This window comes from Oreochromis aureus, linkage group 3, assembly GCF_013358895.1.
Source record: "Oreochromis aureus strain Israel breed Guangdong linkage group 3, ZZ_aureus, whole genome shotgun sequence".
Taxonomy (NCBI): domain Eukaryota; kingdom Metazoa; phylum Chordata; class Actinopteri; order Cichliformes; family Cichlidae; genus Oreochromis; species Oreochromis aureus.
The window spans coordinates 17,837,897-17,864,661 of record NC_052944.1 but is presented as its reverse complement, the minus strand read 5'-3'; the positions used below and the strand labels follow the sequence as shown (position 1 = coordinate 17,864,661).

Here is a 26,765-nt window from a genome sequence, read left to right as displayed (position 1 = left end):
ATGAAGTATCTTTTACTGCGTTGCCAGCTGATACTGGGTCAGCTTGTCAGGAGCTGACATGGTAACATAGTAGCAACCTCTCATTTAATCACAGTATTAATTCACCCATCACAAAGCCCTAATGACACTGCTGCTGGCCGATTAATCTCTGAATTTGATTTAGCAAGTGTCCATTCATCATAACTGACTCTTTCAGTATGCAATCAATATGGCCCTTTTTGCACTTCGGTCACCTAGACCTCGAGAGGTACACAGTCACGCTGTGGAGAGTGTTATGATAAAATAATGCTTGCCCCGGCCAAAGGGGAGAAGCATCGATCACATATGAGTGCATACATCCAAAGCGCTTTTTCCTCGGGTCCTACTGATGAAGCCCAGTCATCAAAAGTCTCGTGAAGAGTAAACACGTGGCTGACTATTGCTTAGAATAAATTTAAACTGTTAGTTAAGGAAACTTTACTGAGTGTTAAACAATTAAGTGATCAGTAATGATGTGCGTTTTTCTTGATGTGCCTGGCTCATTTAGGCGAAGGGAGAGCCACACGGTACCAATTTAATTATGGCAAAATGTATTTTTAGTAATTAGTAATAGATAACCCCATCAGAACAAATTAATGCGTGTCACCCCCCAAAACACTGCAGTTGAGTAGAATAAAAGCAAATGAAAGCTTAACAGGAAATGTGAGAGAGCTATGGGAGGACACCAGCTACTAAAGAGGAGTTATTAGCTCTAAAATCGTGCTAAAGCTTTCGTTACTGATGTTAGCCTTTCCTCGGCCTCCCTGCCCACAAGTTGATCTTTACTGTTGGGCCTACGGCGTATACAATAGGCCAGTGTTTCCCAACCTTTTGGAGCCACGGCACATATAGAAAAATCACACGGCACACCACCAAACAAAAATGTCACAAAAAGCATAATCATCATTTTTCCCCGCACACCAGGCATAGCGGAATGGGCTCGGTTTGTCCCCCGTGTACCTTTTTTGGTTTCTTCTGACCACTGCTCATCTTTACTTAAACCAGACAAAACTGTTCTGGTGTCAATACCTAATTTTAAAAAAGATACTAGAAAAACAACAGTGAAAGGAAAAAAGAAAAGTAAGAACAGAACTAAACCATGTTTTTGAGGTTCACAGCTGCCTGCGTAGGCTTTTTAGAACAACTTCTAAACATCTGTTTCTTTTAAATAGCTAGCTAATAAATGTTTATAGATGATTACACAGCGTTTTTAACCATTTACAAGTTGGATTTGTTGCACCTCTAGAACAATTATTTGGATAGCGGTTTCTTTATGTTTATTTATTTATTTACCTTTGCTAATTACTACTGGTTGTTAACAGTAAAACTGTTAACTAATGTTTAACTAACTACCAGTTTGCCATTTATTAATATAATTATCTTTACAATACATTATGAAGTGATGCTCAACCCCTCACCCCCCAGGTCCAGTAAAATCAGTAGTACGTAAATCATAAGTCTTCATAGTTGCAGCTTACTTGCCTGCAGCTCCCTATTTACTCGTGTGCAATTGTTTTTATTCCCGTGTCTTGGAATAAGCTGTGTTGCTAGTGCACCTTGTCAGTATCCCTGCATGCTTGTGCTTGGACTCACACTGGCCCATACATACACGCAGCATCGAGCCGCCAGGCAAAGGCAGCTCTGCTCACTCAAGGGGAAAGTGAACAGCTGTGCCTGTGACAGCTGGAGCAGTCATGACATCCCTTCACCAAATATCAGGGACGGCTTTGGACACAATGGCGTATCAGCCGAGAGGGGTCCATTTACAACCTGGACGAGATGCCAAGGCTTTAGCCTGCGAGCAGGCTGAGCTCAGTTTTTCCGCCACGCATTTCCAGTGATAATGTGAGAAGTAATGAGTTTCTCCTTGGTCTGCAGCCCATATAATAGTCCCCCATTTGCTTCAAAACAAGCCCAATGGAGCAAATTAGATAATGTTGTGCCTGTGAAAAATGAGCTGAATGCTAATGTTTATTTTTGGACGTCCAGTTTCAGTGATTCCTCATCAGATTCTCACCAGAATCTTTCCTTGCTTACGTTTTCCAAGCGTATCCTGAGCAACATGGAGGTAATTGACTCAGGAGGATGTGGGGAAAAAAGAAAAACATCTGCCAGATGCCTTGAAAATAAGAACTGCACATTTAGAATTAAGTCTGTTTCATTAACTAACATGGGTGGCATGTCAATCATTTCGTCTTACCCTGGAGATACATTAAGAATGCAAAATGTTATCACGCATAAACACTTTCTCTAATCATCCCCGAGTTTGGGTTTTGTTTGAAATATTAAAAATGATGGATGTCTAAAATGTGTTAGAACTAGCCGTAATTGTGGAGGCAGCATTAAAAAAAGAAATCTGTGTACTATGCAAATGAGCATAATCACCTTCAGCCCCTTTAGCACCAGACCAATTTTAATTACACCTTAATTTCATGTATAAATACCCCCAATTCAGGCAAGCTGCCGCTGTAAGCACCAGCAGAATAGACTGCGTGGGAGAACCGTATAGGTACAGATAATTACAACTCACTGTTATGGACTCCTGATTATATGGGGTGGTGGCCAACATACTAACACCAAATGAACTTTGTCGAGGTGATAGATTGAAGTATATCACAGTTTTGGCAGCGGTGTCATGTTAACTGAATAGCACTTCACAAATAGCGAGGGCAGTGTCTTTTTATCTCTACAATACTGCCCGGCCGGTCTGTTTGATGTTAATGCAAGATAACTAAGACGGCAGTCTTGCTACTCCATGCAGCCAAGAACATATGACTCCAGGTTATTTAAAATTAGAGTTAAACTCAATCTTAGTACCAATTCATGGTACAGTAAAAAGGTAGCATGGAGGAGCTGGATTTTCCCCCTGTTAAATGTAGGTGGTCAAAAAAGTAGCCAATGCTCAGATACTAAGCAATGCTAAAATTAATCAGATTAGATACTCATTTGCAACAGTATTGTGTTGTGCTGTCAGTGGTGCTATCTTTGCCTTCCCCACATCTCGCACAACTTCACACAGTACCTCTGCAGACAGGAAGGGACACCGCCATTGACATAGTTGACATCCATTACACTAAACACAGCTTCAGGAAGAAGCTCCCATTTGAACATTATTAAACAGATATCATAAATGTTAAACTGGCTAGCAAAGATGTTAACGTTAGCCGTATAACTACTAGCAAACTAGCCAATTGCAGGAGACCACAAACTAGTGTACTCCTAGTACTGGTCCCAAGCCTGGAGAACTGGGCAAGTTGCGTCCGGAGGGACTTAACATTTTTGGAAAATCAAACGTGCAAAAAAGAGAACAAACCTCCCTTTCCCAATATCTACATTAGCTAACTGTTAAGCTATCATTAACGTAGCAGCTAATAATCGCTAATAATAAAACGATAACCTTACTGTGTGAGCTGTACAATCTGTAACATTAATAGACAGTGGTCATTTAACAGGATAGCACACTTATTTATGTCTAAAAAGTTATGTTTCTTTTAAAGTCCCAGTTTGAAGCTGGGAAAAGTCTAGCATCAACTGGGAGCACTAGTGGTAGCCTAGCAAACATTGCTACATTTTAATGGGCTTTCTTTTTTCTTTTTTTCTTTTTTTTTTTTGTATTACTTTAGCATAAAAATAGAATTGGCTCTAATGGCATTGAGTTTGAAATTCTAGTACCGTGACCAGCCTAGCCAGATTTTTTGGAAACTTTTCACGGATTCACATGTTGGTTTTTATGTAAAATGGGGCTCTGAATGTTGTCAAGTCTTTTTTAAGAGAGGTTGTGTAAAAAAACAAACAGAGACTTATGTGGTTGTGAGTACATTTGAGCTTCCAATTAAGGGCAACTTGACTACGACATTTCCAGGTTTTAATTAACTTGATAACATCAAGTGAGTTCACAGTTACCACATCCACATGTTTGGGTTTTCCTTATTTTCCCACATAAATAACAAACAAGTACACGTGTATATATCCTTTGGTACTGCACCTCATACATAAGCAACAGTCCTGGTGAAACGAGCCCACACTGACAGCAGGCGCTACAGTCCGTCTTAAGGAACCATTAAAGTTGGATGAGTGAATTTGCTCTATAAATAGAAGCTTTTCTCCTGCAGGGACTGATGATTGAGCATTGTTGAGAACATAGGCGCAGCTTGTTGCGGTCTCAGATGTTCCTTAACACTTGATTTCCTCAAGTTGCAGTTCCTTTTTCGCCACGTTATTGTGCTAATTATTTTTCGACACTTGAGTGGCTCGCGGCTCTGACCGTACAACCTCAGCCCAACTCCTCCCAAGTGCGTGACACAAGAGTTTCTGAATATTATTGACTATTTTAAAATGCTTTATGACCGATGATGGAGCGTTTGCTTCTCTTAGCTTTTGCAGCCAAGTAAGATTTTCCTCTCACAGTGTTGATCTTCAGGTAATTTCATATGTATATATATAAATTCAGCAAGTGCACTAGTAATTGTTGTAGACAGCAGCATACACTGACATACAGGCAGAACAGCGATGCAGTCTAAAAGAAGGGTGTCATTGTATTTCTTGTCATGCTGAATTTTTCGGCTCAATATTTTTTTTACATTTCCCTCAAAAGCTCAGACTTGCTGCCTGGGGTCGTTGCTTTCTGCCATAACATGAAATGGGTTTGTACTTTGTGTACACACGTGCAAACCAATGTTACAGTTAGACTCTAAACTGGTTTTCATTTTCATGTTTTATGGAGAGACTTCTCTGGTTTGAGCTGACTGTAAAATCTTATGACTGCAGCGTTCCAGATATGATCTTGGCATGGAAATTTACACTGAATCTGTCACTCTGCGCAATGATTCTGATCTCTCTCTCATGTTTCTTTTTTTTTAATCTTATAAGCAAGGTGGGGACAAGGATGGGGGAAATCAGCCGAGAGAGACCTTTTTTTCTGTAATGGTATTAAAAGAGAGGAAAAAAAATAGCCAATGCATATTTCAAGTTCTTTTAGGGGAAAGGAAAAGTGCTGTCTGGCTGTTCTAAAATTTTAGCTTTGCCTACTGAGGTCAGGAGTTCCATGCTTGAATGCCCGTATTTGCATCTCTGACTCGGTCTGGCCCAGTGAGGAAGAATGAGCTGTTACGTCTCCTGTGATGTGCTGAAGTGAGAATGTACAACAGCATTCACTGAACTGCACGCGCTCCACTGATCTCAGCGTGAAAGTATTTCGCTGCAGAAGGGGCATGCCTTCTCCCACAAAAACTATACATATGCAAAACGGCATGAAGATGTGGCCAGGCCTTAATGGGAGCACATGAATAACTCCATTGAGACAAGATAAGCAATATAGTCATGCAAAAATGTCTTGACTTTATTTACATTTTCAGTGTGGCAGTCCTTTCGTGCCTTTTTTGCCATTTATTTCGGTTCCTTTTGGTCGTGTTCACGCTGATCGCCTTATCGCCACGGTTTTTCATCCCCCAATTATCATGCAGGATCATAACAACAATACTAACCACAGGCGTTTGGAGTGTCTGGGCTACGTGACCCTCGTTTGTCATTCCCAAGCTACTACGCTCTCAATCCGTGCAGGCAAGGTGAAATCTGCACCACTTTCTCATATTTACATTTGAACTAATGATTCCCCCGTGGGCTCACTGTGGCCTTCCAAATACTCTACATGGTGCAACCAAGGGTGATGTATGGTACTAGTGGGCAACTGAAGCTGGTGACTAACTCAGTATGATACATGGTTTCATAGCGTAATTGCAGCTCCCAGCTGAATAGGCCATAAGCCAACAGAGACCTACTGACCTTGGTGGAAGTTAAAATGGGCCCCATGCCTCTACATGACCCATTTTGTCACTGAAAATCTTTGCTGGGCATTAAAAAAAAAACTCTGACAGGCTGTTGTGAATGGACCCATTTGCGCTCAGTTACTACATACTGTAGGGAGGGATGTCAGGAAAGCAGCTTGTGCAGCACACTAAGAAAGATATCACACATACATGAAAGTCAGCACTGTAAAAAGAAGTAAGCAGTGCTTTACTAATGCCTAAATATGGCAACAAAGGAGCATCAAACATTATCAGGCAGTTAGCCGCTTCTGTGGTCTCCGTACAATCTATTAGTTCCAGGAAGCAACAATAAACAAACCACACGTCTGCCTAATTCAGCCAGCGCTGGTATATACCGTCCCACTTTATTAGACACACGTGGTGGAAATCTGCTCTGGTGGTGGTGTGCCACACAAAGATCTCGTCGAAGAATTATACGCCATCTTTCAAAAAGCCAGATGCTGCCCTCTTTGTTCTCTATCACCCGTCTTCCTACCCCGTCGACGCTAACAGCTGTTCCCTCAAACGGCAAAGGCAGGAAACAGATAATTGAAAATGTCGATCTCATTAATTATCATGGTGAAAGTTGTAGAAGCAGCTTTCATTTAGGGAATAAGTGGCTCATTCGGATTCAGACCCGAGTGCTTACAAAGCAAAATCATATTGTATGGCAAAACCTATACATGATGCTTGCACCATTGGCTTAAAGCACCAATTATCAGTGCTTTAACATTACATCAAGTATCTGTGTGTATGTGAGAAGGGTTAGTCATACCTAGAGCGAATCATCAAAAAGATTTTCCCCTACAGGGTAGCTTATTTTGGGGTTTTAGGGCTTATTAACATCCAGCTGGTAAAAATACAGTACTGTGAAAAAAGCTGGAGCCACCCCTCATTTATTTATATATTCCAAAGATAACACAGCTTGACAGGAATACATTGTATTTTTGCATCTACAAGTTTATTTGCAAAGATCTATTAGCTGAAAACTTGGAATATCCTGACATGGTGTGCACTGTTTTCATTGAGGAAACTGGAGAAGTGGAGTACAAATGAAGAATGGATGGAGTTGTGAATGCAAAAAGTACCATCGGGTTTTTATCCAACATGAAATCGCATCCGGAAAGAGTCTGATGGACAGCAGCCACATTTGCATGGATGACAATGATCCCAGACACACTGCTAATGCAATAAAAACATACCTGGATAGAGAAAGACACAATGAAACACTTCTCAGTCATCGATTAGCCTCCCCGTAGTCCAGACCTCAACATTATTGAAGCAGTGTGGGATCATCTTCAGAGAAGAAAAGGCAGCCAACATCCAAAGAATAGCATTGAATGTCTCCAGGAAGCCTGGAGAACTATTCCTGAAGACTACTTCAAGAAATAACAAGAATGCTTGTCTAAGAGTGTTTGCGAATTAAGGTGGTCATACCAAATATTGACTTTGAAGGTTGTTAGAATTGCACAAATTCTGTTTTTATCACAAGATATTGAAGTGAGTCAATATAACATTCATTTAACCAGGCACTTCATCAAGAGCACCTCTCATGTAGGGGTACCTAGGAAGAAATATCCAAAGTTAATCAACAGTACGCATATAAAAGCGCCTCAACACACCCAGCAAATTTGAGTTGAATTCTGCAGAGAGCATCTGTGGCAGCATTATCACAGACAGACGCAAACTTCCACACAAGAAAACCACAAGATGCGACGCAAATCAAACGTAAGCTAGTGTTCCTGTTGTAATAGCAGCGGTGAACAACTTCACTTAATGTTAAAGACAAAACTAAAGCCTTTTATCTGAGCAGCGTATGCCTTATCTCTGAAATACAACTCGGCTGTCAAAACTTTTGAAAGTTTCTAGCAACTCAAAACAACAGCACGAAGCATTACTCACAAAGAGAGGAGGATTTCATAGAAATTTGGTGACTAAGTGGTGCAGATTACAGTTGCTTGCATGGCAGACTTAAAGCTCTCTTCCTGGTCCATTTAGAGAGGTGCCAGCCACTCTTGTACCTGTAACACACACTACAACTCCTAATTGATTTTACAAGGCAGCTTAGGCTCTAATTGCTGATTTGCCTGGGGAGATTCTTGATCCAAATGGCTTAGCAAGTTCTTTTGTGGCGAGCTGTTAGGAGATTTTCATTCATGGGAGAGTAGTTGGGACGGGGATTGAATGAATGCATCAAGAGGCAAGTTGTGTAGGGTAAACAGATGCATTCCACGTACCCTGCATCATTCATTCTATATCTTGTTTTAAAGTGATCTTTTTTCACTTTTTTTTCCTTTTGGAGTGACAGCAAAATGTAAGATGACGACGGTGATGATGATAACTAGTGACTTTATTCCTGACTGCAAGATTAAGAGAGGAAGAAATCAGCGCATTCTGGTAAAGACACGCAAAAATGCTTTTAAGGATTACATTTCGCAAACTCTTCAAGGCAAATCTCCTTGAATCAGAAATTAATTGGCTCGAGTTTAGAGTAAACGTCCCTGTTTAAACACTGTTTTAACTTTTGACAGGGCAGATGAGTAACGGGATAACAATATTAAAAAGATCTGAGCGATACAGCACTTTGAGTTCCAGAGTAATTGATTTAATTCCCTTCACTTAATCAGCAGCGAGGCACGCTAACAATAAAAAAAAATTCGATTCTCTGCATGATCAAAACTTCTTATCTCTTGCTTCCTTTTGATACCCGGTGAAGCCTAAATCAAAACACATCAATAAATTGTCTTAATGGTCAATCGGCGCCACGCTAGCAAATGCATCAATCGGCATTAATCACTGCAGCAGGAAGTCTCATTCAAATTCACATTATTGAATGGCCATTAAGCTGATGCAGTTGGTTTTAACACCACTGCGTTAAAGCCAGTCACATGACGCTGCAGTAGCGAAGGGCAGTGGAGTCACGCGGCTTCAAGCACTGTAGCTAATCCATAGACAATGGGAAGAATGCTGACGTGGTGAACAGATGCATTTGCCATTTTCACTTTTATGCTCCACTGGGTTTTTTTAAAGGTCCAGAGTTATCAGCATTACTGGACAGTAAGGCTTATTTTAGTGTAAGATTTCAAAAATGCAATAGCGCTAAAGGTCTGTGCCCCCCCTTTTTCTTTTTTTTGTTTAGAGCTACAGCAGCTTTTCAAGTTATATGACATCACAGTTAAGGAATATATATGGATCAAGTTAATCCAAAGTAGCTTATCCTACTATAATATTATTGGCATTCCTCTTAGGGTGGAATGGTGTTGCTGTGGTAATTTTGATTTCTTATGCATTGCGGATAATGTTCAGTTCTAGTGTTATTATTTAGTTAGGGTTTAGTCTAGTTAATATTATCTTCCATGCTCCCTTGTTTATGTGTTATTTTCCTGTCTAAGTCTGTCTTGTCCTATATGTATACTTTTACTTATGCCCGTGCCTGGTCCCCCTTATCTGTTCCCATGTTCCTCTCCTTGTGTTCCTTTCCATTCCCCCAGTCTGTTGTGTATTTCATGTCTGCGTGTTCCACGTCCTTTTGTTGTCATGTCTACGTCTCTCCATGTTTCCTGTTTTATTTTGAAAGTCTTGTGTTTCCATGTTCAGTGTGTTTAGTTTCGCTTCCTGTGGTGTCAGGTTTATTTGTGTCAGCTGTGTTTCCCAGGTGTTTCCACTTCCCTCATTACTCGTCTGTGTATTTCCCTTTGTTTAGTGTTGGGTTGTTTGTTTGTTTTGCTACCTGTTCTGTGATTCTCGGCTCTTCATGTCACAGATTTTCTCCTCATGCTCATGTTCATGTTCATGTTTTGATTGTCTCACGTCAGTTTTCATGTTCCTGCTCAGGCCATGTTCGTGTCTTAGTTTTCATGTTTCATGTTCACCTTGCCTTGTTTTCGTTTTTGCTATCAGCCTAATAAATGCCTTGCTTTTTATTACACCTTAGTTTTCTCTCTCCTGTGTCTTCTTCTGAGTCCACACCTCAGACACATCGGCCATCCCAGCCGTGACAGTCTGTGCCTCTGTTTTATCCCCGCAATTGCCTGGCAACCTGTTTAGGGCATACCCTGTGTTTCGCCTTACAACATATGGGACCATATCATTTAAATAATTGTTTTAAATATAAAGTTTTTCATATTTTTTTCCCATCCATCTGGCTCAGTTGTAGCAGGGGGCCTCATGCGAGGCGATTTCTTTCAGATAAAACTAGTTTTACCCCGTTAGTTCTGGCCCGGTACACCCTTCCATTCATGTGCATTTTTATTAGCGATTATCTCTCATGCAGCCATTTTTATGCGTAACACCAGCTCAGGCTCAGAATACAGACATTAAGGTAATTTCCCGGCAAATGAAATTTTTTGCAGGGATCTTTTGTGCATTTGGTTATACTCAGTGCACTTCTTGAGAATCTTTTTTTTACTTATATAGGATGCTTATTAGAAGAAAAAAAATCATAATGAGATCATATTAATAGACATTACAAGTAATTAGTCCAGTCAAGCAAATTATGAAACTAAAGGTCATTTTAATTTGCTCATTGGTTTTACTGACGTTGATCGTTTACCTTTCAAAATAAAATGCATTTTCAAAGAAACTGCAAATATGAATGAGGAGAGTTTTAATATAGATTTAGCTGAACTTACTTTAGTGTTACTACGTACTGTAAACTAATACTGCATAAAAATAAAGACATCTTTTAGAATTGGAAGAAGTGCGCATTACAATTCTAATATGATTCAGATATAATAATGTGCCGCCGAGGCTTTAAGCACTATTCCAAATATATTTGTCACATCACAGGATCAGAAAACCATGCATTTAATAATTTAAGAACAAAGGTCCCCTTCGAAATCTCAAGGGTGTAGCATGTCTTTGATCAGCTCACATATCCTGCGTTGTTTTGGCCCTCACATCCAAATCTGCTCCTCAAACAGCCGAGAACTAAACAGTATGGGAATTTGATGGGAGTAATCTGACAGAATATATGCAGTTTCATAAGACTAGCCAGGCAGAAAATAGATTGGGGTGGGGTTGTGATTTGGGGAGCGTTAGGGTGGGAGGGGTGGAGGTTACAGAGAAATAATGTGTCACTCACAGTGCTGAAACTACTGCCGGTGGAACCGAGGCTGAGGCGTGACCCGCTGCCTGTCCCACCTGACAAAAATGTGGCATCTTCACCTTTCACCTCCAACTTAAATGTTCTTACAGCTAAAAAAACCCAAAAAATTTTAAAAGTGGGGTTTTTTTTCTCAAATTGGATTTTGTCTCTAACACTGACGTAAGCACAGTGTGCGCTTTGACAGAAGAGCAGGGTAATTATTGAAACATATGGATGGCTGCCCCCCCCTTGACCCCCTCACTAATGATGCTTGGCTATTACAGAAGGGCATGGGAAGGACACTTCTGCCATTAACTGATGTATAGTACCACAAACCCGTGACTTTTTTCTACACTTGTTGGCTACAGAGAAGCAGAACACTGACAAAAAAAGACACACGACCTTCTTTGCACTCAAAACCATTCATGAAAAAGGAAAGCGAACCTACGTACTGGATGTACAAACTTTCACTAAAAACTTGTCACTTGTGTTGCTTTTAACTAAAATCTTGCTTTTCATGTGGAAGTTTCACTCAGTTTCACTCAGCAGCATCAGTTAGTGTGTGTTTGTGCTTGTCCTGTTTAACATCTATAGATTAATAGCTCAATATTGCCACAGTCTGTGTACAAAATGAATATGCAACGTGTATCCTCTACATTAATATATGCTGAAGAGTAGCTGTATTTTACCAGTCCTTGATAGACTAAGAAAAGTTTAAATAGGTTGCTCTCAGTGGATGCTGGTACTCCGGGTTTGAACTCAAAATTACAACAACTCCTTAATCTTTGCCACATCAAAGCCTTCGCATTGGCAGGAGATTCAATTTAACTCTAGACGACCCACTTCAACTCCATTAACTTTCTTTGCAGTGAAAGGGATCAGGGGAAGATGCCTCCTCATAATGTCAGCTCGCTTGGGGCATTTTTTCTTCTCCAGCTTGGAAGCTGCAGCTCACTCTCATGTTAATGGACCCAGCGATTACCCTCCGCAGTCCATGCAAAACATGCATACATCCCCCAGGTGCATCGCAGTGTGACCCAGCCAACTGGCGCTTTTGTTCATGCAGTCTCGTGGCTATGGGCAAAAGTGATGCTGCTACACAATGAACTAAAAGCTTTGGCGGACAGCAAGAGTCCCCAACACAATGGTTGAAGCTGGTCCAGAAACAGTGATTGGAAATAACTTCGCTCCTCCGGCTACATACAGGACTTATGTTATTCAGCTAAAATGCAAAATGCATTCAGCATCAGCACCAGCTAAATATTTGTATAAGACCATTATTGAAATGGAAAGCAGATATGTGACACAATACTGTGCAAAAGTCTTGAGCCCACACACACCCCCGTTTATATTTTGCAAGTAAAAGTGGAATAGTATAAAAGCAAAAACAGAGTTTGTACTATTCTAACAAACTTGACAGTCAGTATTTGGTATGATTTATTCTCAGATACAGCCTCTCTGAGGCAGCTTTCTTGCAATTTCATTTTGAAGTAGTCTTTAGTAATAGTTCTCCAGGCTTCTTCAAGGAGATTCAAAGCTCTTCTTTGGATGTTGGCTGCCTTTTTTTCTCTTTTGTCACTCTGTTTCTGGGGAGGCCAATCCGTCACTGATAGTGTTCCACTGTGTATTTTTCTGTCCAGGTATGCTTTTACCGCATTGGTACTGTCTTTGAGATCACCGTCGTAGTGACAACCAGACACTTTCCAGATGGTATTGCTTGGTGGATCAATATCAGACTATATATTTCCATGTTCAGAATTGATTGTGGCAAGATACCCAGTACCACTGGCTGAAATGCAGCCTCAAACCATGACAGAACCTCCACCATGTTTTACAGACAACTGTAGACTCTCACTGTTGTCTCACCTTTGTGCATATTGATGTCAAGTGGAACCCAAATTTTCAAATTCAGATTCAGTTCTCGATAAGTCTTGTTGGCACCAATTTTCAGCCCAGGTCTTGTGTAATGTGGCTCATCTTTTCTCCCTGTTTGATATCCCGATATATGTTTTAAGCTAATAGTTCTTTAAGGAATCACCTTGTTGGTTGAAAAATGCTACTTTATGCCTGCCAGACTGTGTTATTGTTGCCATTTTGTCATAGATTCAGCCTAAAAAGAAGAGATGTTTTCCTAATGATACCATTGGTTCTTTGGTAAGTTGACCATTATGTGTATATTAGACTGGTCCATCCCTTGTGTTAGATGGTTTTAAGCTTGAATGATTCATAGGTCAGTGTTAACTGGCTCGACATCAAATAAATAAATGAATGAATAAGACATTTCTCTGAAACTTATCAATTACAATGATGGGGTGAAAACTTTGTGAAAAAATAGCCGATCAAAAGGTGGCTGTTGCTCAGTAGGTAGACCAGGTCATCTGCTAATCAGAAGGTTGATGGTTTGATCCCTGACTGCTCCAGCCTGCATGCAAAAGTATCGTTGGGAAGGATATTGATCTCCAATGCTTCTAACATTCATCTGAATGTGAATGTTAGATGGAAAGCAGCAGGAAAGCATGTTTTGGTAAATGGGAAATACGGTATGTTGAATGAAACTCTTTGAGTGCTCGAGTAGAAAAGTGCTATATATAAGAACCAGTCCGTTTACTATATACCAGCATCCAAGAAAACCTTTGAAATGCTGGAGAACTATTGCTTAAGATCACTTAAAAAAATAAAACACTCTTGGTGGCTCAAGAGTTGTGCACATTAACCCATTTTAAAAAAACTCACCTTAAAAACAAATTTGAAAAATTTACACTTTGACTATATTTGTGTTATGTCTGACACAACCTTGCTGCGCTGCTGATTTTATCTTCAGGCAGTGTAGAGCCGAGCAGAAGTCCAGCTGAGTGGGTGCGAGTTAGGAAAATGAAGGCCAGCGAGTGCATCTGTTCAGCAATTCTAAGAGACATTTTTCACTCCACTTGTGCCTATGGAGCACCTTAACATATTTCCCAACTGGCACATAGCATTCATCTTTGAGTGGTCCATAACAGCAGCAGAGTCATTTTCCCATCCGTTCCTCCCAGTTGCTAATTGAGATAGGAAAAAAGGATTCAGCCATTCCATTTTTTTTCCCTAAACGACTATTGGACACCCGAGACCAGATGGTCTGTTTGTGAGTGTCACCGGCGGCCAGTTGTTACATTTGACAATTTTGGCTTATCTGGCAAGTATCAGTACAATTTTTGCCACCTTCAAGAAGGCGCAACTGGGGGAAAAAAATAGCATTTGGATTGATTTCATCCCTCATTCGGTGCACAGCAAATATTTCTGACAAAGACATATGGTGGAGAGAAGTGCACAACAGCAGGCTGCCCAGCCTCTTGCCTGAGATGTTTTCGCTTGATAGTTTCCGGCAACATGCACATTTAGACAAGCTATGTATGCGGTGTTTGCATGCAGGATGCAGGAAGGCAGGCAGGCACGAACACACACACAAACTGCTTGAGCCTGACATTGAGGAAAGTGATATATCTATGGAAACATAAATATCCCCCTTCATGGAATTCTCCCAAGAGGATTTTTTTTCTCAAAGCATCATAATGTTTCCAAACGTAACTCACTGACTATTTTTATGCTGATATTGTAAAATCGTACACATCAGCCTGAATGAAGTCAACCTATTTGTCTCCAGACAAAAACGCTATGCATGCCAGATGTTTGCTGTACCATGTCAGGAAGGAAGTAAGCAGAGCTGCATCAAAACTCCACCTAAATCCGTCTGTCTTCCGCTGAAGCAATCTTTGAGAAATAGAGTCTTTCACCTTCAGTCCATTTGGAATTGGCGGGTGGGGGGAAACCGACCTGACGTTCAAAGTTGCTCGCTGATGCCGAGTCCCTGTCTGGGCTTTGGCAGCTGGACTGATAGCCGGTCCTTTGGAATGGCAGCTGTTGAAGGGCTTTTTAAATTGCACCCGGGTTGATGGGTGGCTGTCAGGAGGGCAATGGACGGAGAATTTCCAAGGAAAGGAGGGTGGGGGTCAGGGAGAAGAGGGTAGAGGGAGTGTGGAGCTCAGAGGATAGTGACCCTGACACTGAGATTTACAAAGAAAAAAGAAAAAAGATCTGAAATCCTGGGCAAAAAAAATGGCAGTATAAACCAAAGGCCGTGAAATAATGGCGTGAGGTGATGTTGCTGGAATAAATGGAGCACTAAGGTAATTTAGGTAGGCTGCACATCATCTCTGTTCATCAAGTGTAATATTCCCAGGCTGTTTACACACAGCAGGATAATATCACTTTCTTTCAGAGCTTAATCACCTGCCAGAGATACAAATGGAAAATGTCAAAGGACAGTGCTCTCATTTTCCTTTTCAGAGCGGCTCGCATTAGCTTTTGTGCCCATCAAGTCTTACAATTCCATTAATTACAAAAGCTTCGACATGTTTCCACTGGCTTCAGAATGAAATCATTGTGAACACACAATGGTATCTGAAATGAAGTGAAGTGAAAGCACTGTCTTTTGCCATTTACAGTGCAGTGGGAGAGCAGGTGTCATGTAATGGGAGTCTTTCAATCTCACTGGCTAATCTCGCCTTGCTGTGGCTGTGCTGTGCAACAGATGGTGTTTTAAGAAGGTCATCATGTCTGTCTCCCCTAGTTTCACTATTAGGGGATATTTAAGACATCATCGAGAATCTGTCAAAGTGCTGCCATACAGCAGCTAAATAAATACAACCGGTATTAGACAGCTTAGACTCTTTAGAGATCTCTGTGGAGTGTTTAAGAATTGTACTGAGTGCACAGCAAGGAAGAAGCTATTTAAATACTAAATACTAACTAATTAGTTCTCCCACATATACTTCTTAAGGTCTATTGTAGAATGATGAGCAGTAATTTCTACCTATGTAACATATTTCATGTTCAGCAAGGACTAGAAGACTATTAGTCTTGTTAGTAATTCCCCAAATCTCTTTATGGCTGTCAGCTCTATCTCTATCAATGTGTATTTAAATACTGCTTAACCTTTGCAGAAGTATAGCTGGACTTAAGCAAGTGCAGTGCAGAGTTAATGTCATTTAGATGAGGGCTTCTTATATTTTATATCACAACAGACAACGAAAACTTGAAGTAATTATTTTCTGTATTTTCTGCAATGTACCTTTAACCCCAAAAGTCAGATTTACACCTTCAAAAAGGATTTTAAAGTGATATATAATAGTGTGCACAAGCAGCCTGCTCCAGAAATACAGCATATGATCCAGTTTCTTTAGTTAAATTTATGAACAATGCCAAAGATAACTCTGTTTGACAGACATAATTGTATTTTTGCACCAACAAAGTGATTCTAAAGTACCTAAGTGAGTTCAGACTTCTTAAATAACTCCAAATATTGACTTTCAAGCATGTTGGGACAGACTCAGTGTTTTTGCCTTATATACCGTATTATATATGTATGTTTGCATATATGTCAATCAGTTCTTGCATCTGACTTCTGTTTTCCTAGCACACTATAAAAAAAATGGGTGTGGCTCAAGAATTTTACACTTCACTGTAAAAAAGTTGCGTGCTGTCAAAAGGTTCTTATTTTGACAAAATTTAATCACTTTGATAGTCTAGTGGATATCACTTATATATCAAAGATATATATGTAGTACATACACACACACACACACACATACACACACACACACATATATATATATATATATCACGTACGGGTGTGTGTGTGTTTGTGTGCAGGGGGTGGGGGGACTTCCGTCATTCATGTTTGAATTTGCAGTTCTCCAAAATGCAGAGCACACTTCAGTCAGTGCATCTTTACAACTATCCCCTCATTGACGGATTCAATGGACATCTGTAAACTGTAGTTGTAAAAAGATAACCTTGGTTACACTCTCTTCAAACAGGCTCTGCGCTAACTGGCCTCAGTTTTAATGAGGGAACTTTGCATCCTGCATCATTCCCAGTTTTCCACATGCTAAACACATTCCAGTTCTGATTTATTTCACGTTTTTCCTCACTCTCTCACAATGTTCTGCAAACCCACAGATTTCCTTCTATAAGGCTCTGATAGGAGTCTACCTGAGTGGCTGCATTCGTGGACCGTTATTAGCCATAAATCTAAAAAGGGCAGCAGAACCTCTGACAGGTGGCTCTCTTATTGCCTGCTGATTGCTGGAGTGTACCTATTAATCATTTTCTGTATCCCCCACGGGTCAGGAAACATTTTTAGGTGAGGGATGGATCAGACACAATGGGGCTACAGATTTTTCCCTGTCCTAACTCTGTTTTGATTTGCTCGTGCATCGTTTGCTTCACCCCAAATCATGCTTGCAACAGATTTCCCCCCCCCCCCCTCTACTGAAAGATATGACTGATGCTGAGAGCCATGTTGAAGAGAGATTAACATGAAATAGTTGGCGGGGGTTTTTAGGGATGTCAGCTTTTACACATGTAGCTCAGTATTAAGTTCATAGTAATTACAACAATGGTTTTTGCAGATGATTTTGTGTTTGGAAATGTAAAGGATTTGTCATGTCCCAGAAAACGTCTGCCTGCTTTCAGTCCATTCACTGAATCCAGGCACGGCACCCATAAGCCCGAGCACAGCGCCATGATTACACACCAGAGAAATGGCAGCGTGCTGTACATCAAACTGTAGCCATTTAGTCTCAGTAACTCCATGATATAGCTCGCATATAAACTAGAAATAAATTCCCCTTCAGCATTTTGACAGCAGCTATTCAGACACTTAGCCCTCATGCTCTGCAGTCGTTTCCCTTTGCCAGAATCAATTGTGCTGGCAACCATTGCCAAGCTGGAATTTTATCTCCCAGCTGGAAAAAAAAGAGAGGAGGGGTGGAAGGGGGAACAGAGCATGGAGATATGCTGTTTATCAGTCACACCACTAATTTTCTCTCCCATCTCCCCCAGTTCCCTCTTTTTGAAAGTGAGCTTGGTAATAATTTATAAGACCTTGAGCGCCTCGTGCACACCGTCAGCCATGACACATCCCAATTTCTACTTCTTCTTTTTTTTTGTGTTTTTTTTCTTTCTTTGGTCGATCCCTGACCTTTTGAGCACCTCCCACATTTAATTAGTACTAAACTAAAAAGCTGCTCAGCGCCCCTCCTCACTCTCCTTCCTCCCCTTTTGTCCTCGTGACTCTTTTTTTTTATTTTGGTGCCTCCATGGGAAATATACCGCATTCACGCCGTGATTGAATATCAGCGGTGAAGAAGGGGTTTTTGTAACGGCGTGGAAAATTACAAGGGTTTAAGTGTCAGACACATATGCCTGCCAAATGTAATCAGTGTGTAATAAATGTTTGCCCTTTACACTATAAAAGCAATGGCAGGACTGAATTAGTTCAGCTCAAGGCTGCACATCATTGCGTTGCCGTAGCTCTGATTAAAATTATTTCCCCGACAACAAGACCTGCTGTCTTCACCAGTTCCCTTTCTTGAAACTTCTCCCAAAATGACATTAACCTTTGTTTTTTATCATAATTGGTTTCATGATGACATGAACATACTGTAATCTAACATGCTTTTCGTTGTTGTGTTGTTGTCCTGCAGCTCTTGAACTCTTTGGAAGTTTGCTTGAGTGCTGAAAGGTAAGCTGCTAAAGTCGATTCACATGCAAGACTCATTGAATAAATAACAAAGATGGGCTCATTTCATTTCAAATTCAGTTTCCTCCTCTGCTCATTCCTAGAACTGTGCTAACGTTGGTTTCAGTGGAAGCACAGAGGTCAGAGAGCAAAGGGCCTCTCGCTCTTTTCTCCCCGCTGTTTAATTAGCGTGGTCTGAAAAATCAGGGTGCCGCTTAAGCAATCGCAAATCCTGCCCAGCCAACAAAAAAACATTAAAAACTTGTTTTTAACCACGTCTGGCAGAGATAAATGGCACGCCTCGCCCGTCTTCTCTGCTACCCATGCAATATTGCATTGTGGGAAGACATGTGGAGTGGCAGAAATCTAAGTGGGCATGTGGGTCATTCGATAATGACAAATCTATGTGGGCATTTTCTGTTTTGTTTGCAAAAAGAACTAGAAGTGCTTGTCTTTGCATTGTGTGCATGTTTTGATATGTTGACAAGACTCAGTGAGTGCACTGTGCACGGCTCAGGTAAAAATACACTTCTCTTATTAACCTCAACCACAAAGCTGTGCTGAATTAAAAAGAAGGAGCGAATATTTCCTAATTGAAATGCTCTATTCATTTGCTCTGGTTCCCCCAGATGAGATTCTAGGGCTTGGTTAGTTCAATATATGGGAAAGACTCAGAGAATGATGTATTACATTCTGCTGCTTGATGAGAGAATGCCGAAGATTTCATTAAATGAAGGGTTTTTGGGTGGCTGCAAGAAGAGTGGCACAATCGTTAAACAACCTCTTCATCCATGAAAGACACGATGAACAGATATGTTCCACTAAAATACAGTATGAAAAATACATGCAGTACTGTGCACAAGTCTTGAGCCACCCCTCATTTCTTTTTATTTGGCTATCAAAATGAGAAATAGGTGCAATTGGTGAAATGGAAATACAGTATATAAGGCAAAAACAGAGTTTGTGCCATTCTAACGAGCTTGAAAGTCAATATTTGGTTCGACCACCTTTAGTCTTCAGCACAGTCTGAACTCTCTTTCTCAAGTTTTCTTCTAATATCTTTTGGTAGTCTTCAGGAATAGTTCTCCGGGCTTCTTGAAAGACTTTCAAAGCTCTTCTTTGGATGCTGTCTGCCTTTTCTGTTTTCTGCTAAGCCCTATTTAAGCCTATTTACCACATAAGAACTCGATAAACTTATCCATGCCTTCATCACTTCTAGACTGGACTATTGCAACTCTCTCTGCAATTAGTCCAAAATGCAGCAGCACGCCTCTTAACCGGCACCAGAAGGCATGAGCACATCACTCCTGTCCTCACTAACTTACACTGGCTTCCTGTAAAATATCACATTGATTTCAAAATCCTTCTGCTCACTTTTAAAATTCTAAGTAATCTGGCCCCTAGCTGCTTAACTTGATCTGTACAACCCAACGAGAGCACTAAGATCCTCCAGCCAACTGCTCCTAATCCAACCAAGGTTTGGTTTAGAAACCAGAGGTGACCGTGCTTTTGATATTGCCGCCCCTAGACTCTGGAATAATCTCCCAGTCGACACCGGAATCAATTCAGTCATTCAAATCACGCTTAAAAAACACCTGTTCAACTTAGCTTTTGAAGCAAATTAGTTTGACTTTCATTCGGCCTACACTACACCATGTAAATGTAATTTTAATTATAATTGAACTATTTTAACCTTGTTCTGCCCGCATTACGGTTTTATTGTGAAGCACTTTGATGTACGCTAGTCTTTTAAATGTGCTATAGAAATAAACTTTGACTTGACTTGAAGATGATCCCACACTGTTGAGGTCTGGACTCAGGGGAGGCCAATCCACAACTGATCAGCCAGTTTCCAGTTTCCTCAAAGGACTCAACATACACCATGCCGAGATAGCCCAAGTTTTCAGTTAATAGCTCTTTGCAAATTGAGTTGTTGGCGCAAAAATACTTACCTTCAGAAAGCCTGGATAACAAGAACGAGAAAGTCTGGCTCCTTGGAAGCAAAGTTTGAGGGGTGATTCATCTTATTCAAGCACTACTTATCTGGGCAGCAAACATTATTGTGACTCGCAGTGTGAAAGGTTATGTTTCAAGCTTAAATCACAAAGTCGGGTTGGAACAAAGACTGGAGCACCATACGCCGAGACTCCTCAGATCTGTCCAGTGTGCCGAGGTAAAACTATTTTTAGACAGAGACTGCACTCAATTGCTATTGGTGAAATTACCAGATAGAGGTTAAACACGATGTTAACATGAATTACCTGCAAGCAAATACAGCATCCATAAAAGTTTGAACTGATTAGGCTGAACGTAATCAAAGCATCTAGCCCAAACAGGGAAATGCACTGTAGGTCTGCGAGCCATTAAGATGACCTAATGCAGTTTTATACAAGAGTTTTCCATCCTTGAGGATAAACAGTAAGATGAGATCATTTTTTATTTTCTCTGTAACAATACACAGTAATGAAGTAATGAAGCATTGTCAGAAAGTACTGTATTTTTATTTATCTCAATCAGATAATGTTTAAAGGGATTTTTTTCCGCTATATAACACAAACTCTACATTTAATATGCATCCATACTTACAATAGTTATTAAACAAAAAATAATAACACTGAAATCAGCCTTAGTTTAAATCTTAAAGTTTGAAACTTAATAAAACTTTTATAACATGCAGAAAAAAAAGCACACACTTCACTTATAGGGTACTTTAGCAGTAATTGCTGGAGCCCTTTGTTGCTGTGTCGTGTTTCACTGGATCATAGTAAGGGAGCAGTTTGTAGCAGTGGGGGCATAATTAGTGATAGGCTTTGGACATGTCATACTCTGTTAGTCAGCCTCGCTTTAATTCCTTTGTCTCCTCTCTGCTCCGAGCATTTATTCAGGTTGTGTGCCTTTACACAGGCATCGCAGTGCATGAGCATGCTTAATGTATCTAGTAAAGGTTTGTTTTGCCTTATATAAGTACTGGCCACTTTTTTAGGTACACCTGTTCAACAGCTTGTCAGTGCAAATATCTAATCAAACAGTCACATGGTAGCAACTCAGTGTATTTAGACATGTGGCCATGGTTTAGATCAGGAGTGTCCAACTCCAGGCCTCAAGGACCGGTGTCCTGCAGGTTTTAGATGTGTCCTTGATCCAAAACAGCTGATTTAAATGGCTAAATGAGCTCCTCAACATGTCCTGAGGTTCTCCAGAGGCCTGGTAATAAATTAATCATTTGATTCAGGTGTGTTGACCCAGGATGAGATCTAAAACCTGTAGGACAATGGACTTTGAGGCCTGGAGTTGGACACCCCTGGTCTAGATGATCTGCTGACGTTCAAACTGAGCATCAGAATGAGAGAAGTAAGGTGATTTAAGTGACTTTGAATGTGCCATGGATGTTGGTGCCAGATGGGGTCATCTGAGTGTTTCACAAACATCTCTAGGGTTTTAAAAAAAAGTGTCTTGATGATGATGTAGAAATAAATACTTGTTACAACCACGGTATGCAGAAGAGCATCTTGTGGTGGATTCCTATAGACCAACATGTTACAATTTGCCATCACAGAAGACCACACCAGCAGCAGAAGACCACACCAGGTAGCCACTCGTGCCATCTAAGATAAGGAGCTGAGGATCAAATTTGCACAGGCTTACCTTAACTGGACAATAAAAGATTGACTCCTCAGATCAGGCAATGTTTTTCCAGAGTTTCTGCTACAACATTTGGATAGTAGGATCAGAATTTGATGTAAACAACCTGAAAGCATGGATCCATCTTGCCTTGTGGCAACAGTTCAGGCTGGTGGTGGTGGTGGTGTAATGATGTTGAGGATGTTTCCTTGGCACACTTTGGCCCCCTTTTTAGTACCACTTGAGCATTGTTTAAATTCTACAGCCGACCTGATTATCGTTGCTGACCGTGTTCTTGCCTCTATGATCACAGTGTACCTATCTTGTGATGGCTACTTCCAGCTGGACAATGTGCCATTTCACAAAGCTCTAATAATCTCAAAGTGGTTTCTTGACCATGACAGCGACTGTTCTCAAACGGCCTCCGCAGTCACAAGACCTCAAGCCAAATAGAGCATCTTAGGGATGTAGTGGCACAGGAGATTCACATCATGGATATACGGCCAATAAATCTGCAGCAACTGTGTGATGCTATCATGTTAATATGCACCAAAATCTCTAAGGAGTGTTTCCAGCACCTTGTTGAATCTGTCTCACAAAGAATTAAAAGAGCTTTGAAAGCAAAACCAGCACTAGGGCGGTCTAATATTGTGGCTGGCGAGTGTATTGTGTTGTCAGTTCAGAAAATAGTATTTATCTGTATGAACATTTGCTAATATATGCTCATGTTTGTCTTTCTTGTGTCTGCGCCTGTCTGTACTAATATACCTGTGCAAGTGCCCCTTTGATTTCCAGCTGAACAAAAGAAAAACAAATCATTCAATTCTAGCCAAGTCCTACAAGCTAGAAAGGCTTCAGCATTCAGCTGGCTCATGAAGCTCACTTTGTCTATAATTAGAGGAAACCTTTTGGGGCTTTCCATTTTCCTTTTTAAGTAGGTCCCAGTAGCAATGAAATGCATAAAAAAATGATACTGCATGATGCCAAAAGGTAGACTGGTGATTACCGTCAGAGGCCATTTTTTTTGGCATGATCAGCGTGTGTCTATGCGTGGAGTTTGCAGAGTGGTTTTTCAACCTAGGCTGATGATGTGAGGGGTGGATGAAAGCTGCTTTGAGGATACAGTATACGGCTGGGAGGAAAAGCTTTTCCTTCACTCCCTTCCATTGCCTTTTCTCCAATTTTCCCTTTCTCCTTCATCCCCCTCCTTCATTTCCCTTCTTTCTGCCCTCTTTCATTCTCCTGCCACTCTACCCTTCCTATCTCTTCTTGCCTGCCTCTCCCCTCCCTCTGTTGTTTCCCTATCCAATTTTCCCCATACATCCAGTCCACTCTCTGTGTAGCCTCTTTCCCCTGCCACAGCTGTCTTCATACCTGCACTCATCTGTAACTGCTCTGCTCTGTGTGCTCCCTCTTTGGCTCTTTTTTCCCCCCATTAATTCCTGACCCCACTTTCCCCCATATAGGCTGGCAGCAGTTAAGGACACTGTTCGCAAATTGATGATTAGACACATTTTCAGGAAGTGAAGATTACACAGTCCCATAATAGTTTTGGGGGGTTTTTTTTCCTGTTGCAAAAATTCACTTTGCACTTTGTGTAGTTAGTGTGGGATTGTTGCTTTAAACCTACAAGTCATTTTAAGATGTAGATTTATAAATGTGGAACATGGGGTGCAGGTGCATGCCCAGAGCCATTTTAAGGAATGCTCCTGAAGCCGTAACACATGGCACCTATGCAAAATAGCAATCCACGTGCTTCTGTTCCTTCATCACGCTATATTAGCTTTACAGACGGAAAGAGAGAAAAAAAGCAGCGTGCCTCGAGGTGAACCTTAAACTTCCAAGGTTGGAGAACATACAGATTTGTACTCTCTGCTCTGGTTAACTGAAATGAATTACTCAGATAACTGTGTTATGTGATGAAGAAGTAAATGTGAGAAAAATGCACTTAAACGAATTAGTTTTGGTGCATTGCAGCACGTGTGTATTCTTATTGAACAAATCTGGGTTTAAAGCACCTGGATTTCATGCGTAGCTATAATGATATTATTGTTTAGCACAAACAAATGTCATGTAAAAAAAAAAAAAGATTGCATTGGTATTACTCTAGACCTTTATACTTTTCCATTAACCATCATCACAAGGCAGGCTTGTGGCTTATTCAGACTACAGATACACATCAAAGTCCAGTGTTTGCACAAAGCTTTCTTGTTGCCGACTATCTTAAGTAGGACTAATTTTCTCTGTATTCGGGGTAAATTAGGAATGCTTTCAAACTAACAAATATGGCTGACTGAGATAAAGCTCCACGCTGCCAAGCTGGGCTCGCTCCAGGGGAAGGAAAAAGAAAACATGTCTGGTGAAAGAAACATTTACAAGTACATTTTAAATTCACTATTTAGCAAAAACAAAAAAAAAAACATGGCAAACCAAAATATGCCTTTTTGTTTGGGTGTCTATGGCAAATGACAAATTATGCTTCTTGCTCCCTCTTTGTGTTAGTCGTAGACAGGTGTCTTTGATCCTTAACACTGAACAACAGCAAAAAGCACTTAGGGTACAAAGTAAGAAGTTTCCCTTTTAAATTACAGGAAAGTACAGGGAGATGCATTTGCCACATTTTAACAGTATTTTTTTTTCGGTCTGCCCACTACAACAACGGTTTCTACTGTCAGCTATTTGTTTGCCGCGTTGTTTTGCTGTTCCTGCTGTAATTTTCATAAACGGTTTATTACTGTAAAAATGCACGTGCACGTCTTTGCTCATGCACGTTAAGTTTGTTTTCATGTCTTGTCTTGAACGATGACACAATAACAGCTGGGTCCGATCACTCTTCATGTATTATACCATAAAAATTTATAGTAGCTTGGCGTCAGTATTATTTCCTCAAAGACATCGGAATTTACATTACTGTGCACTTTATTCACAAAGAAATGTCTTTTGCTGTTTACAATTCCCAGTATTTTTATATTAGTGGTTTTTTAGTGTTGTAGTAGTAATCAGAGATGAGAAGTAACGCGTAATCTGATTACTATTTTTTTCAAGTAACGAGTAAAGTAAGGGATTACTATTGCAAAAAAGGAATTAGATTACTGTTACTTTCCCTTAAGCATGCTGCGTTCCTGCGTTACTAAACCGTGATTTTAGTAACGCACGTCATTACGACCTCCGTGGCAGCAACAGACGTGTGTAGATCAACAGTGGATAATATGGAGTGTGGGAGAGAGTACGACCGTGCAGCGTTTAAAGCTTGGAAGTACTGACATTACTTTGAGTTTGATTCTGTAAAAAGTGACAAAAACATTAGCGTCCGCTGTACACTCTGCGTGGGAAGAAAACGTCTTTCTGTAGTCAAAAATTAAACTTCAAATCTGAGCAAGCACCAAGCACGCTACCACGGGAGTGTTGAATTCACAGAGAAACCCCCGGATCCTCCCACTGGCATGACCAGTGCAGCACCGGGCAAACCTCCCCCGGCCCCACTCCTGCTAAACAGATGACAATAGATTTAAGAGCGACAGGACTTAGTGCCGCAGAATCTTTGATTTTATTTATCTTTTGTTGCGTTTTACTTGCATCTATTTGAAAGAGTGAGTGTAAACACAAACTTATTTTATTTTATATGCTGGAATATGCAGAAAATTGGTTTAAATGTTAAACAAATTTCTTCCAGTCAGAGAATGTTGCATATAATTTAATTTTTGCTTGATGCATAAAGTTAAAAGATTAAAACTAATAAAAAAAAGTTTTAAAAAGAGACTTTTTCATTTGATTACATTTTATATGATGGATTATGCAGAAAAAATAGAATTGGGCTGAAAGGTCTATTGCTTTATTACCTATTCAGGTTGTGTATCATGTTTTTAAAAAGTAACTAAGTAATAAAGTAACTAATTACTTTTGAAAATAAGTAATCAGTAAAGTAATGGGATTACTTTTTTCAGAACTAATTAGTAATTAGTAACTTACTTTTTTCAAGTAACTTGACCAACACTGGTAGTAATAATAATAATAGTAGCAATAGTAGTGGCTACATTTTGAAAGGTGGAGTATGTTTTTATGCTAACGCATAACACTCTGTGATGCTAACAATTATTGCAAATATTTTTTAATAACTTAACCAGTAATCGTTCGATAATTCTTAACTTTAATTCCTATGAGATATTTAATCAGACTCATAGCTTAAATGTGCGTTCTGTATCTTATTCTGCATTCATGGAAAATGTTGTAAACCCCCCCCCACCACCACCACTGGCTTTATTTGCTTGATGGTAATTCACTGTCTACTATTTGAGAAGTCGAGGCAGCTTGCTATTGATTTTATTTAGAAGGCTTCTACCCTTTATATTATATATTTTATTTCTATAATTCACCATGCATAGGAGAGCAATTGGTTCCAAGTGCATGCATGAATCAATGTTTCCCTGGAACTAGCTCCGTTGACTGCATGCAGTTCAATACCTCCTATTTATGTTTTAATTACGATGATCTACTAAGTGTAGGGAGCTTGGGCCTGCTCTCACAATCAGCAGCAACAAGCCCGGTAGCGTATGTCATATTTTATTGAATTTTACCATCTATACATACATGTGTCTGCACAGAGTATGGTGATCTGTAGCAATCCGCTTTGACTGGGACAGTTACAGCTGATGTACACAATGGGAATTTGGTAGAA

The 26,765-nt window shown here is 40.3% G+C and overlaps 1 protein-coding gene across 1 annotated transcript in view; it reads left to right on the top strand.

Annotated features, from left to right (window-relative positions):
* LOC116333162 (receptor-type tyrosine-protein phosphatase delta) overlaps window positions 1-26,765 on the top strand; it is a 397,398-nt gene that overhangs the window by 214,378 nt on the left and 156,255 nt on the right. The window contains exon 9 of the mRNA XM_039609499.1: window positions 18,435-18,472. The gene's annotated coding sequence lies outside the window, so the exon portion shown is untranslated. The remainder of the gene's footprint in view (window positions 1-18,434; window positions 18,473-26,765) is intronic.